Source organism: Capra hircus, chromosome 6 (assembly GCF_001704415.2).
Source record: "Capra hircus breed San Clemente chromosome 6, ASM170441v1, whole genome shotgun sequence".
Classification (NCBI taxonomy): domain Eukaryota; kingdom Metazoa; phylum Chordata; class Mammalia; order Artiodactyla; family Bovidae; genus Capra; species Capra hircus.
Window position 1 is genome coordinate 47,165,044 of NC_030813.1, and position 11,843 is coordinate 47,176,886.

Sequence of the window (11,843 nt, forward strand, 5' to 3'; positions counted from 1 at the left end):
TGCTGAACTGCATGTAAGTGCTCTTTCAGTAGCACAAAATGATTGAATGTCAGGAATTTCACAGGGTTCAGCCTGACGAGCATTTTCCCTTTGGTTGAAATAGTTTGTAAGATATTTGGTAGTCATATTTAAATACGATATTTGAAATTCCACTTATTGGAAGAAGCACACTGCTTGAGGCTGAAGTCTGATGTGGATTTGAAACCTTGCTTATACATTTTTTTACTGTATTACCTTGAAGAGGCTATTCCACTCTCTGCCTCAGTTTTCTTATGTATAAAATAGGAACTAGGTATTTATAAGAATCAGAGGTTTGGAGGGAAGGATTAAATGCAGTAAACCTCCCCAGAAATGTGCTATTTAGGTCCATGGAGACTACTGCATTTGGGTCACCCATAGCATGTTAGAAGTGATGGACTGCACACTGTCAATCAACACCATTTAGAAGCTACTGAGCCCAGTTTGGGCTTCCCTAGTAGTTCAGCTAGTAAAGAATCTGCCTGCAATGCAGCAGACCCTGGTTTGATTCCTGGGTCAGGAAGATTCCCTGGAGAAGAGATAGCCTACCTACTCCAGTATTCTTGGGCTTCCTAGGTGGCTCAGCTGGTAAAGAATCTGCCTGCAATGTGGGAGACCTGGGTTCCATCCCTCAACTGGGCAGATCCTGTGGAGAAGGGAGCATTCTGGCCTGGAGAATTCCATGGGCTGTGTAGCCAATGGGGTTGCAAAGAGTCAGACATAACGGAGTTACTTTCACTTTCACTTCACTGACCTCAGTTCAATAAAATGAGATCTTAGCTGTGACCTCAATCTGCTTGGCACTGTGCTCAGGCCTGAGGATGAAGATGAGGTCTTTGCAAAGTGCATCATTTTTGGTTTTTCTCTTTAACTTTATAGGGAGCTTTCTGGGATTCTTAACTGCACATGATTAATATGTAGGAACCAGGAATGTAGAAAACACATTTTAAAATATTAGCAAAGCCTGCTTGATTTGGTTTTAGAAAGAAGCATTGATTTTAATAGGGAAACATTTTTTCTCAAGGTTATGTTTTTGAAATATCAGGCTACAGAGCACGGGTGCAATGTCATACATTTTGCTCATTTATGTGTTCCCCAGATGCTGCACCATGCGTAATCTTGCTCAGCCATCCAAACTGTAAAATAAAAGATTACTGAAACATTATTGGGGATGTATAAGAAATTACATTGCGAGTCATAGCTGATTTTTCAGTTCTTGTTTTTCTCTTTCAGTTGAGCCGACGATTCTCCGTTTTTTTTTTTTTTTTTTGGTCTGAAATCCCCTAGATGGCACTAGAGAATCCTGTATCTAAGTGGCTTATATAATACTCCTAAGTACATGAAGAGAAGTAATTTTTATTTTTCTGCAAATAAACGTTAATAAGAAGCTGAACAGGATGGGATGCAATGTTAACGTTTATGTATGCTGTATACTAGGTGCTCCTTGAAAGTAAAAATTGGTAATTTTTAAACTGTGGGTGTCTCAGAACTGGGTTTTGGTATTTTAATTAGCATGAAATTCATCTGGTGCAGACATAAAGATGCGTAGAAATAGCAGAGATCTTGAGGCTGATGCTTGACCCAAATGACATTCATATTAGAGCCATAAAATACAATATCTACATCTCCTAGGATGGAAGGGGGTGGGTTTTTAATCCTCGTCTCCTGCATTGGCAGGTGGACATTTTACCAATGAGCCACCTGGGAAGCCCAAATTTTATTCAAGATATCATACAAAATATTCATCTTCCTCCTCTTCTTTATCTTGATTAAACTGGAGTAATGCAATTTGTAACTTTGCAACTACTTGCAACTGGTCACATAGATTATGTTTCTCCAAATATTTTTGGTGAGATATTTCAAATACCTTTTGCAAAAAGGCACCTCAGAAGTTATGGTAATCTCACTTTTGCTTCTTTCCATTGTTACAGCATCTCCATTAATATTTCCAGCTTTTCCATTCACTTTGATTCTTTCCTAAAGAACCTGCTCAAAACTGACAGCATCCATGATTCAATCTTCGACAGGATGGACACTGTCAAGAGGAAATGTCAGGACCTGCTTCTTTTCATTGATCCCTTTGCCACAAGCTTTTTCATAGGAGCCATGGCTTCAGTGTAGGTAGATAGGGAGCTGGGTGAAGGGAGTGGGTTTAGGTTGGGTCCCTGAATTCAAGTGGCTCAGAAAATGCACAGGTGAGATGAGTGAAGAGACCTGCTGTAAGACTGTGGGGTTAGTGGTCTGTATGGCTGAACCACACAGTTGTCAGGAAGAGGGACCAGTGAAAAACAGCAGTCCTGTAGGTGTAGGGTGGCCCATAGGTGAGCTAAAAACTTTTGTAAATTTCATCCTGATAGTTTTCAGATTGGAAATGTAAGGCTGAGATAATGGCTGACCTTACTCAAGATTGCAAAGTTATTTAGTGATAGAGTCAGGCTTCCAATTCCACTACTCTGATTTTACCCCTTCCCCTCTCCTCCTATAATTGTACCATCATCTGCCAAAGTTGTCTCTGGCACCCCACATCGTAGTTCTTTCCTTGCCCTCCCTTCAAACGTCCAGGGACCTTGGATCATGTGACAGTTGGGTCCTCTGAGCTGCAAGTGGCTTGAGTGCTCCCCGTCCCCCACATTCAAGAGCCTTTAACAAGGATAGCACGCTTCAAGTCAGGCAGCTCCAAGGTTTGCTAATTTGCAGCTCAGTGATGTCATCATGGGCCCAGGATTTTTCCATTTTTGCACTTGCCATTTTCCCATCTTCAGTTTTTGCCCCCCTGGGTGAAAAAGTGCTGTGGTAGCTCGACATTTCACACAGACACAAGCACATCCAGTGATGAAAGAGACACTCTTCTGTCCCTGACTCTCTTTTTTTTAGTGGGGAAACCTTCCTTAGAAGCTCCAAGTGGACTTCCCTTCCGGTCTACATTGGCCAAACCTGGATGACTCTGGCCCCCAAACCATGACTACTAAGGTAAAGAGATAACCAGATTGCCTGATGGAGGTGTCCCTGCCCCAACAGAAGGATTTAGAAATGAGTAGGGCTGTTCTAGGTTTACAAAGTGACTAAATGCCTGACTGCAGTACTTAGGATCCGGGATACAGAAGGAGAAATGTGATATTCAGAGGAGTCCCTTGGGATGAAGAATTATGTCACCCAAACGCCAACAATAAGCCTGTTGAGAAGCCCTACCACTCAATCATGACCTGCTATGGAGTCATCGGTAAGGTAGTGGACACCGAATCAACAGGAAAGAAGGGAGGTGTGGCTACTGGGTCAGCGGCCAACAGCCCCCTTCTTGTTCTTGCTCTAGCCCTGTGTCACCACTTTTGGAATTCCATACAAATGTGTAAGGTCAAGTGCTCAAAGAAGGCCAGACTTCCCAGGTCTTTTGGTAATCAGTTACAATCCAATCAAAGAGAATCAGAAGTTCACTTGGATGACATGCATGGAGAAACAGCTGTTATCCTTCTTGAAAATAAAAATGAAAGCAAATAGTGCTTTTGTTGTCACTGGGGTGGGCTTCCCAGGCATCACTAGTGGTAAAGAATCTGCCTGCCAATTCAGGAGATGTAAGATACTTGGGATCAATGTCTGGATTGGGAAGATCCTCGGGAGGAGGGCGTGGCAACCCACTCCATTTGGAGTGGAGATTCCCATGGACAGAGGAGCCTGGCAAGCTACAGTCCATGGGGTCACAAAGAGTCGTATACAAATGAAGCAACTTAGCATGCACCCACAGGGTGGGATATAGACAGGTTTGTTGGTTGGTTTGTTTTGTTGCAGGGTTGAGAGAGTTGGGAGGCCACCAGGAGCTGGTGAACGGCACTGATTTTCTGTCAGATGCCCTGAGTATTGTGGGAGAGAATGAACAAAGGTGAGGCCTCAGCATCATTTTATGGAAAGAACTCAGGCTCTGAAGTCACAGAGACCTTGCTCACCAAGTCCAGACTTACTGTGAACTCTATGCAGAAGGTTACCAAAGGTTTCTGAACTGCAAATGTGAATCTTCAAAATAAGGCTAATTGATAAATCTTCGCCATGATTACATGGGCAGCAGAAGGCAAGTCCCTAGCTCAGTGTTCAGTAAACACCAAGTGCCATGTCTGATGTCTGAAAATGACATTGAGATTTATTTACTTACCCTTTCTCGCTACATAGAGTTACAAGATTAAGCAAATAAAAATATGTGTATGTATGCGTTCTAAGTCACTTCAGTTGTGTCCCACTCTTTGAGACCCTATGGACCGTGGCCTACAGGCTCCTCTGTCCCTGGGATTCTCCAGGCAAGGATGCTGGAGTAGGTTGCCATGCCCTCCTATAGATGTCTCCCAATTAAAATACATGTCTCCCAGTTAAATTTGAAGTTCAGATAAAGGATTGATAACTTATTAGTGTAAAGATGTCCCACGCGCTTTGGGATACACTTATCCTAATAAATTATTGTTTGTCTGTCTGAACTTTGAGAGAGTCCTATATTTTATCTTCCAACCCTATCTCTACATTCCATCTCTTCCCTGGATTCTCTCCTGCCAGAGAATAAATAAATGAAGCCCAAATTAAATATCACTCTCTCACTCATGTATTTTAACCTTAGCGGGGACCTGGCAGACCAATGACATCACCTTCAGCTTCTTTTGGTGAGCAAACATTCTCTAAGCTTGGAAGGAGAGGATCCTGCCTTGACAGAGTGGATCAGGTCTCAAAAGCCATGTTGGTCTTATGAACTTTGTGGTTAATCTTCTTGCAGAATGTTTTCTTTCACAGTTGGCTGTTCTGTGTCTGCATAGATCTGCAATAAATACTGTACTGCAGTGCTGAAAAGAGAGGAAAAACATTACCATCTGCAACTACAGCTTGCAAATTACAGCTTGCAATCACCTGCTATTAAATAAAGACACTTTAACAATATTTTGGGTTTTAAATTAGCAATTTACATCACAAGACTCTGAAAATACTAGTCTTTTAATACTGCAATTTTCTTTCCTTTTAACCAGGCATCAACATGTATTGAATTTTTAAAAAATGCAATACAAAGTAATGTTTATTTAAACAATAGCCACCAATGGTATGAGGCACACAGATGGAAATCCAATACTTTCTCACTCAGCGGGCAGCTTCACTGGAGGACCCTGATGGGGTTGCAACTCTCTAATTTACATCATGGGGAAAATCTAAGGCGTTGCCTTTTTTTTCCTTAAGTGCCTGGCCACACCAGGCTACCTGTCATGTAAGAACGTAGTCTCAAGCCGGGAATTAGAGGCATTCTTTGTTTGAAGGAGACTTGAAGCAAAAAGGCTGAAAGGGAAGGAGTTCAAGTGGGAATGTTTCCCTTTGTCATTTGACATCAGGGTTGAATCGAAGGGGACTGGCATTTGTGCAGAGCACACAGGATGCAAAATGAGATGGGATTTGGAAGCATACAAAGAGAGGAAGATTAACCAGCTTTGTGCCTCACGGACACTACTTATATAGACAGAGGGTTAAATCTATATCCAAATATAGTGGTTTGTCTTCCAGTTCTTATTACTGGGACTTTATCCGCCCTTTCTCTCAACATCTGAATTTGGGAACAGGAAAATTCCCGGAGCAGGCACGCATTGTAAAGAGATAAGTATAAGCTTTGCGGTAGTGATTGCTGGGTTGTAAATTCCTTCACATAAACACAGAGCATTCTGGAGCATCATACCTATTAGCTGGCAGCCTGCTTTGCTGCATGGCCTCTGCTCTGCCCTGCATTCAGCAGCTGTTGATGAACAGCTACTTCTCAGAGCTCTCCCAGATCCAGGGTTGCTTTCAGTAGTTTTTTCTTTAATCCTAAAAAGATACTGCTCTTGTCTTCATTGTTCATGCCTTGCCATTTTTACTTTTTATAACCCAAGACACCTGCCTAAATCTCAAATTCTTCCCTTTTCATGGTGTTCTGAATTTTGATACCCACACATGCTATGCGCTCAATAAATGTTAGTTATTATTATGATTTTTATTCATAGTAAAGGTTTAAAGCTATGTCATATTAAATCTCATTTGAAAAGGAAAGCACCTTGGAGAAAAACTTGAGATTTCAGTTCATTCCATGGGCATTCAGCGGTGGTTGGATTAGAGGCGTGGGCAGTGTTAGATCTTTTCTATGTTCCATTAATTACACCGTTCAGCCTCTCAGGTTTGGTCATAAGTCACACCCACAGCTCCTGTGGAGCCAGCTTGTGGCCATTAGTGATTTACTTGGAAAAGCAGCAAATTGAATGACTTGTAGGCTTTTCCAGTCCTGTTAGGCTTATTGGTCACCTCTGATATCATTTATCACTGTATCTTGTTATCTCTGTTAAGGTCTAATGTTAGTTCCTCTGTTTAAGGATTGAATTGGTTTCAATCTAATCTCCTAAATAGAATTTCAGATGATTTGGGGCCCAGCTCCTGACCAGAGGGCTTTGTTCTGGTCCTTTTATTAGGTCCTATTTATAGTACCATTTGCTGATAGAATCAGGGCATAATGGATAGATTTTCATTTCTTGTTGATTACCTATGCATTCTTTTTAAAGGCTTTTAGAAACTAAATGTACAACTTGTCACCAAAGCTTAACACTGGAGTCATTCTAATTTGCTTAAATAGAAACTGAAAAGAATAAAATTCTCTCTTCAAAAGCATATAAACATTCTTGAGTGACAGAAAAGCCCTTGAACATTGCAAGATATTCTGGACTCATAACCTATTTTTTGTCTTTCAATGAATATTCTAAATGTGAATAGCACTTTGATAATAATTACTGTATGAAACAAAAAATCATCAGCATCTTTGGATGATTCCACTTTGAATGTTTTGTCAGAGGTGCATGTTTTACCATGTGTGTGTGCTGGTTACAGATACCATGCATATTAAGAATACAGCTGATCCTCAAATTTTCTTCCCGCGTGGTTCAACAGAGACTGGAGTAAGAATAAAGATAGACGTGAAAGCCCTTTGCAAACTTTCAGTTCAGTCCAGTTCAGTCGCTCAGTCGTGTCCAACTCTTTGCAACCCCGTGGACTGCAGCACACCAGGCCTTCCTGTCCATCACCAACTCCCGGAGTTTACTCAAACTCATGTCCATTGAGTCGGTGATGCCATCCAACCATCTCCTCCTCTGTCATCCCCTTCTCCTCCCACCTTCAATCTTTCCCAACATCGGGGTCTTTTCAAATGAGTCAGTTCTTTGAATCAATCAGGTGGCCAAAGTATTGGAGTTTCAGCTTCAGCATCAGTTCTTCCAATGACTATTCAGGACTGATTTCCTTTAGGATGGACTTCTTGGTTCTGCTTGCAGTCCAAGGGCCTCAAGAGTCTTCTCCAATACCACAGTTCAAGAATGTTGTTTTTTAAAAAGTGATTTGAATTACATAGTGAAAACCCATCCTAGCACTTATGTCAGGCCCTAAGATCAACACCTAACTTTGTTAGTATTATAGAAGGATATTAGTCTATTAGTCTGTAATGTGTGTGTGTGCACACGTGCGTGTGTGTAGGTACATGTACGTACATGTATCATCAGCTTTTTTCAAATGCTTCTAATGAATTTTCCTTATAAATAATGTCCAAAGTATCTACCATAATTTCTCTTCAATTATGAGACTACTAATTTCTTGTTTCTATGAGACATGCTTGAATCATTTTGAAGAAGAGAGAGCCAAAGATAGTGATCTAGTGAGAGAGCAATATGCAGCCTTTATTAAGACTTCAAAACACTTGGATGTACCCGTCCTTAAAACTCAAGAGTTCACTGGGCCTGACATTTTACAAATCCTTGGATACTTGTTAACACTCTTTATATCCATTTTCATGATCTCTCAGCTGGAGAAAAGGTGGTTTATGTGTTTTAACTGCTTTGAAACCCTTAGCTAGTTAAGTAAACATAATTTCATGTAATGGGCTTTGCCATTGAGTTTACATTTTAAAGAGTCTCTCACAATCTATCCATACACTTAAGTTTTACATAATGTATTTGGCATTACAGGACTACAACTGAGAAAAGCACATTTAAGAGCCATGGTAAATGGGAAGATGCAGAATGTTTCAATCCCCAATCCTTAGTTTTACTAATGCTGCCAACATTTGTAGCCCATCTGTCTCTCTCAAGAATTTCTTGTAGATAGCCAAATTGATTGGTTTTTCTTTCACCTTTTAAACCTTTTCTCCTGCTTCCTCTTTTGGGGCTGGTAATAATCACAGAACCATAGAATTTCAGTCTTAGAAGGTATTTTAAATGTCATGAAAATCCAATAGTTCATTCCATGCTTGAATCTTTTATATTACATGCCCACCAAAGGGCTAGCTGGGCTTCCCTTGAATTCCTTCAGCCATGGAATACTCATTACCTCTCAAGGGAGTCCTTTCCATTCCCACACAGTCCTAGAAGTCAATAAATTATTTGTTAGGCTGAAAAGAAATCCCCCTATCAAATTTTGCTCTGTTCTCAGTAAATGGACAAAACATAAGTAATTTGTTTTTTCATATATTTAAAGACAATTATTTTGTCTCCTGTATTCTATCTCCTTATGCCAAATATTCCTGATATTTAGAATTTTATGATATGGCTTTGAGTCTAGTCATCATAGATCCCTAAGCTCTGAACATGCCAAAGTTCACTGACAAGAATAATAGGGAAAATAAAATCTACCATACTGAGCTTTTAATGGGTGCCAGGTACCTTACAAACATTACCTTTAATGTCCACAATGATGTGAATTAGCTATTGTCATCTTCATTCTATAGATTCAGACATAAATCTGTATCTCTCTATATCTGTAGTTAAGGAAACCAAAGTAAGGAGAAGTTGAGTAGCTTTCCCAAAGATGCATATCTAGTATTAGTAATTGGCAGAGCCTGGATTTGAACCTTTTCTTATTTGAGCCTTTTCTTATTCTAGAGTAGGTGTTCTTAATTGTACATTATAATCCTTTTGTGAGATGTGATAACAACCCCTCACCCACTCTATAGAGTAAGCTTAATGTTCCTTCTGTTTTAAGCAGTTCAGAGTGGAGAAGTCACTTACCTTGTTCTAGGAATTATGCCAAATCAAAGGACTGATAAGGATGAGTCTAGCAGGAGAAAGAAGTAGTGAAACAAAGGAATGAGATGATTAATAGGATGCTGTATGAGTCTCAGAGTAATTGAAGATGGTAGGTCTGCCAGGTGAACAGGCAAGCCCTACATATGTCATGACCTTCTTTGGAGGGAAAGTGTGCCTGTAAAGAAACAGTCATTGAAACTAGGCATATTCTGGGTGTACATATGTTTCCCCTTGAAAGGATATAATTTTCCTAAGAATGTAGACACCTGAAAGTGGAAAAGAAACCCTTTTCCATACATTCCATACATTCTTGAATGTCCTTAGGAAGCAAAGTTGATTAGAGACAAAAGGAAAAAAAATGGAGTTTGCTGGTATCTTTTGCTTGCTTTCAAGTAGACTCAAGTGGACCATAAGTTAGAGGACATTCTTGCCTGAAGTGCTTATGAGATTGTTAAAAACTCTCACCTTACATGTGGGGAAACAGGTTAAAGATGAGAAGTCCAGTGCTATACATCTAGATAGGGACTCAAAAGAGTGTGTTATCAATCTCTACTGATTGTAAGACTCAGATCTTTTAAATTATATTTCTTTACACTTATTATGTCTTTGGTGAAGTAAATAATAACTCTTCTATTGCAATGTACTGACACAATGAACAGTTGTAAGAGGGAAGCTTACACTGGAAGCTTGCTGTGTAACACAAGGCAGAGTTCGGTGTTTGATGCATCTTTCTTAGGGATGTTTGCTGAAAGTACTAGAGGGTGGATGGGATATTTGTGGCAACACTATTCTAGCTAGTATCATGGTTTCCTGTATCTTATGAGATTATTTATGGTGAATCTGATTTCATTCAGTGTTGAAAACTTGGAATCAGAATCATGTGGGGACGGAGAAGTATTCCTTAAAAATGCATGTTCTCAGACTAACCAACTTACATCAGAATTCTGGGGAGTGGAGTCTGGAAATTAATATTTTAGAAAAATACTAGATGAGGCTTATATATATTAAAGTTAGAGAAATGTTTGTGTTAGTTCATCAGTGTGTTAGTTTCTTACTGCTGCTATAGTGAATTACTACAAATTGAGTCACTTAATACATGCTTATTACATTATAGCTGGGAGAGTCAGAAGTCCAGAGTGGACATCAGAAATGCAGAATGGGTTTCACTGGACTAACATCAAGGTGTCAACAGGGCTCCATTCCTCCTGGAGGCTCTAGAGGAGATCTGAAAGAAAGTGAAAATGTTAGTCACTCAGTTGTGTCCAACTCTTTCAAACTCCATGGACTATAGCCTGCCAGCCTCCTCTGTCCATGGAATTCTCCAGGCAAGAATACTGGAGTGAGTAGTCATTCCCTTTCCCAGGAGATTCCCCTGACCCAGCGATTGAAAATAGGTCTCCTGCACTGCAGGCCGATTCTTGATACTGAGCCGCCAGGGACGCCCTCGTGGGGGTCTGGTTCCTTGCTTTTGCCCACATTCCTTGGCTTATCCTCCCTTCCATCACTTGGCCCTCTGCTTCTGCTGTCACATCTCCTTCTCTGGCTCTTTCCTACTTCCCTTTTTTCTTATAAGGATCTTAGTGATTGTGTTATCCAAGATGATATTTTTGTCTCAGAATCAGGAATCAATCAGCAAAGTCCTTTTTGCCATGTAAGGCAATATATTCACATAATGTGGAGACCAGGAATTGAACATTTTTGGGGAGGCACCTATCATGATCGGTTTTAAAACATTTTTATGAAAAAAAGAGGTGCTGAGGAAGGGAACATTAAGTATCAATTGATTAGGGTCCCCATCCCACTCCAGGAGTCCCCTGATATGTCTCTAGGAAATCCAGGGACCCTGAGGAGCATGGTCTAAGAAAAGCTGTGCTAGGGTCTGTGCTTCTTCAAGAGTCTGTGAGGGGAATCTGATCATTCTTCATTTAGTGTATCTTGCCTGGCTTTCCAATAGTTGACTTGACAACTATCATTCAACCTTCCCATTCGCCATTTTCTAAGGAACTCCATCTGAACTTACTGCAGAGAACAAACAAAACATGACCTTGCTTTATTAGGGATAAAATCACTGTTTTAACTGATTGTAAGAGAAAAATGTCTGTTAGAAATGGGGCTTCCCATTAACTTTTTATTCTTTGTTATTTTCCAACATTTTTCTATTAAAAGGAAAACAAACAGCAATTAGCAGAATTTTTAAAGGCATCCTGTTTTTTTCTGTCTATATTGCTCTGTCTCGTCTATTACATGTTTCTCCCCCACCCCAACACACATATACTTTTGTACCAACCATAGCCTTGATTGTGAAAGTTTAACTCTTTTTATAATATTTTTCTTTTGAGATACTATTTGGGTCCTAGCAAAACTTTGCAGATGTTTCTGAATTAATCAAAGAATAAATGGTACTGAGTTATATATTTTAACTAATATGTAAAAGCAGTAAAAATTATCTAATAGGAAATTAACCAAAGGAGAAAATTAATTTTTTTTTTTTTTGTTAAAAGATATCTTTGTATGTCACTGTATTAGGAGACTCTTGGCCATCTGCCCTATGACAATATTTGGAAAGATACAGACAATAATTGTCCTAATGCCTGTATTAGTCATCTTAAAATTGGGCTGGATAGCTTAACAGCAGAAATTTATTTCACATAATTGTGGAAATTGGAAAGTCTAAGATTAAAGTATCAGCAAGGTAGGTTTCATTCTGAAGCATCTGCTTTTGGCTTGTAGGTGGCTACCTTCATACTGTGTCTTCACATGATAAAGAGAGCTCAGGAGGTC

At 39.9% G+C, this 11,843-nt stretch overlaps 1 pseudogene; it reads right to left on the reverse strand.

The window, feature by feature from the left end:
- Nucleotides 1,748–2,126, reverse strand: LOC102170864 (annotated as a pseudogene).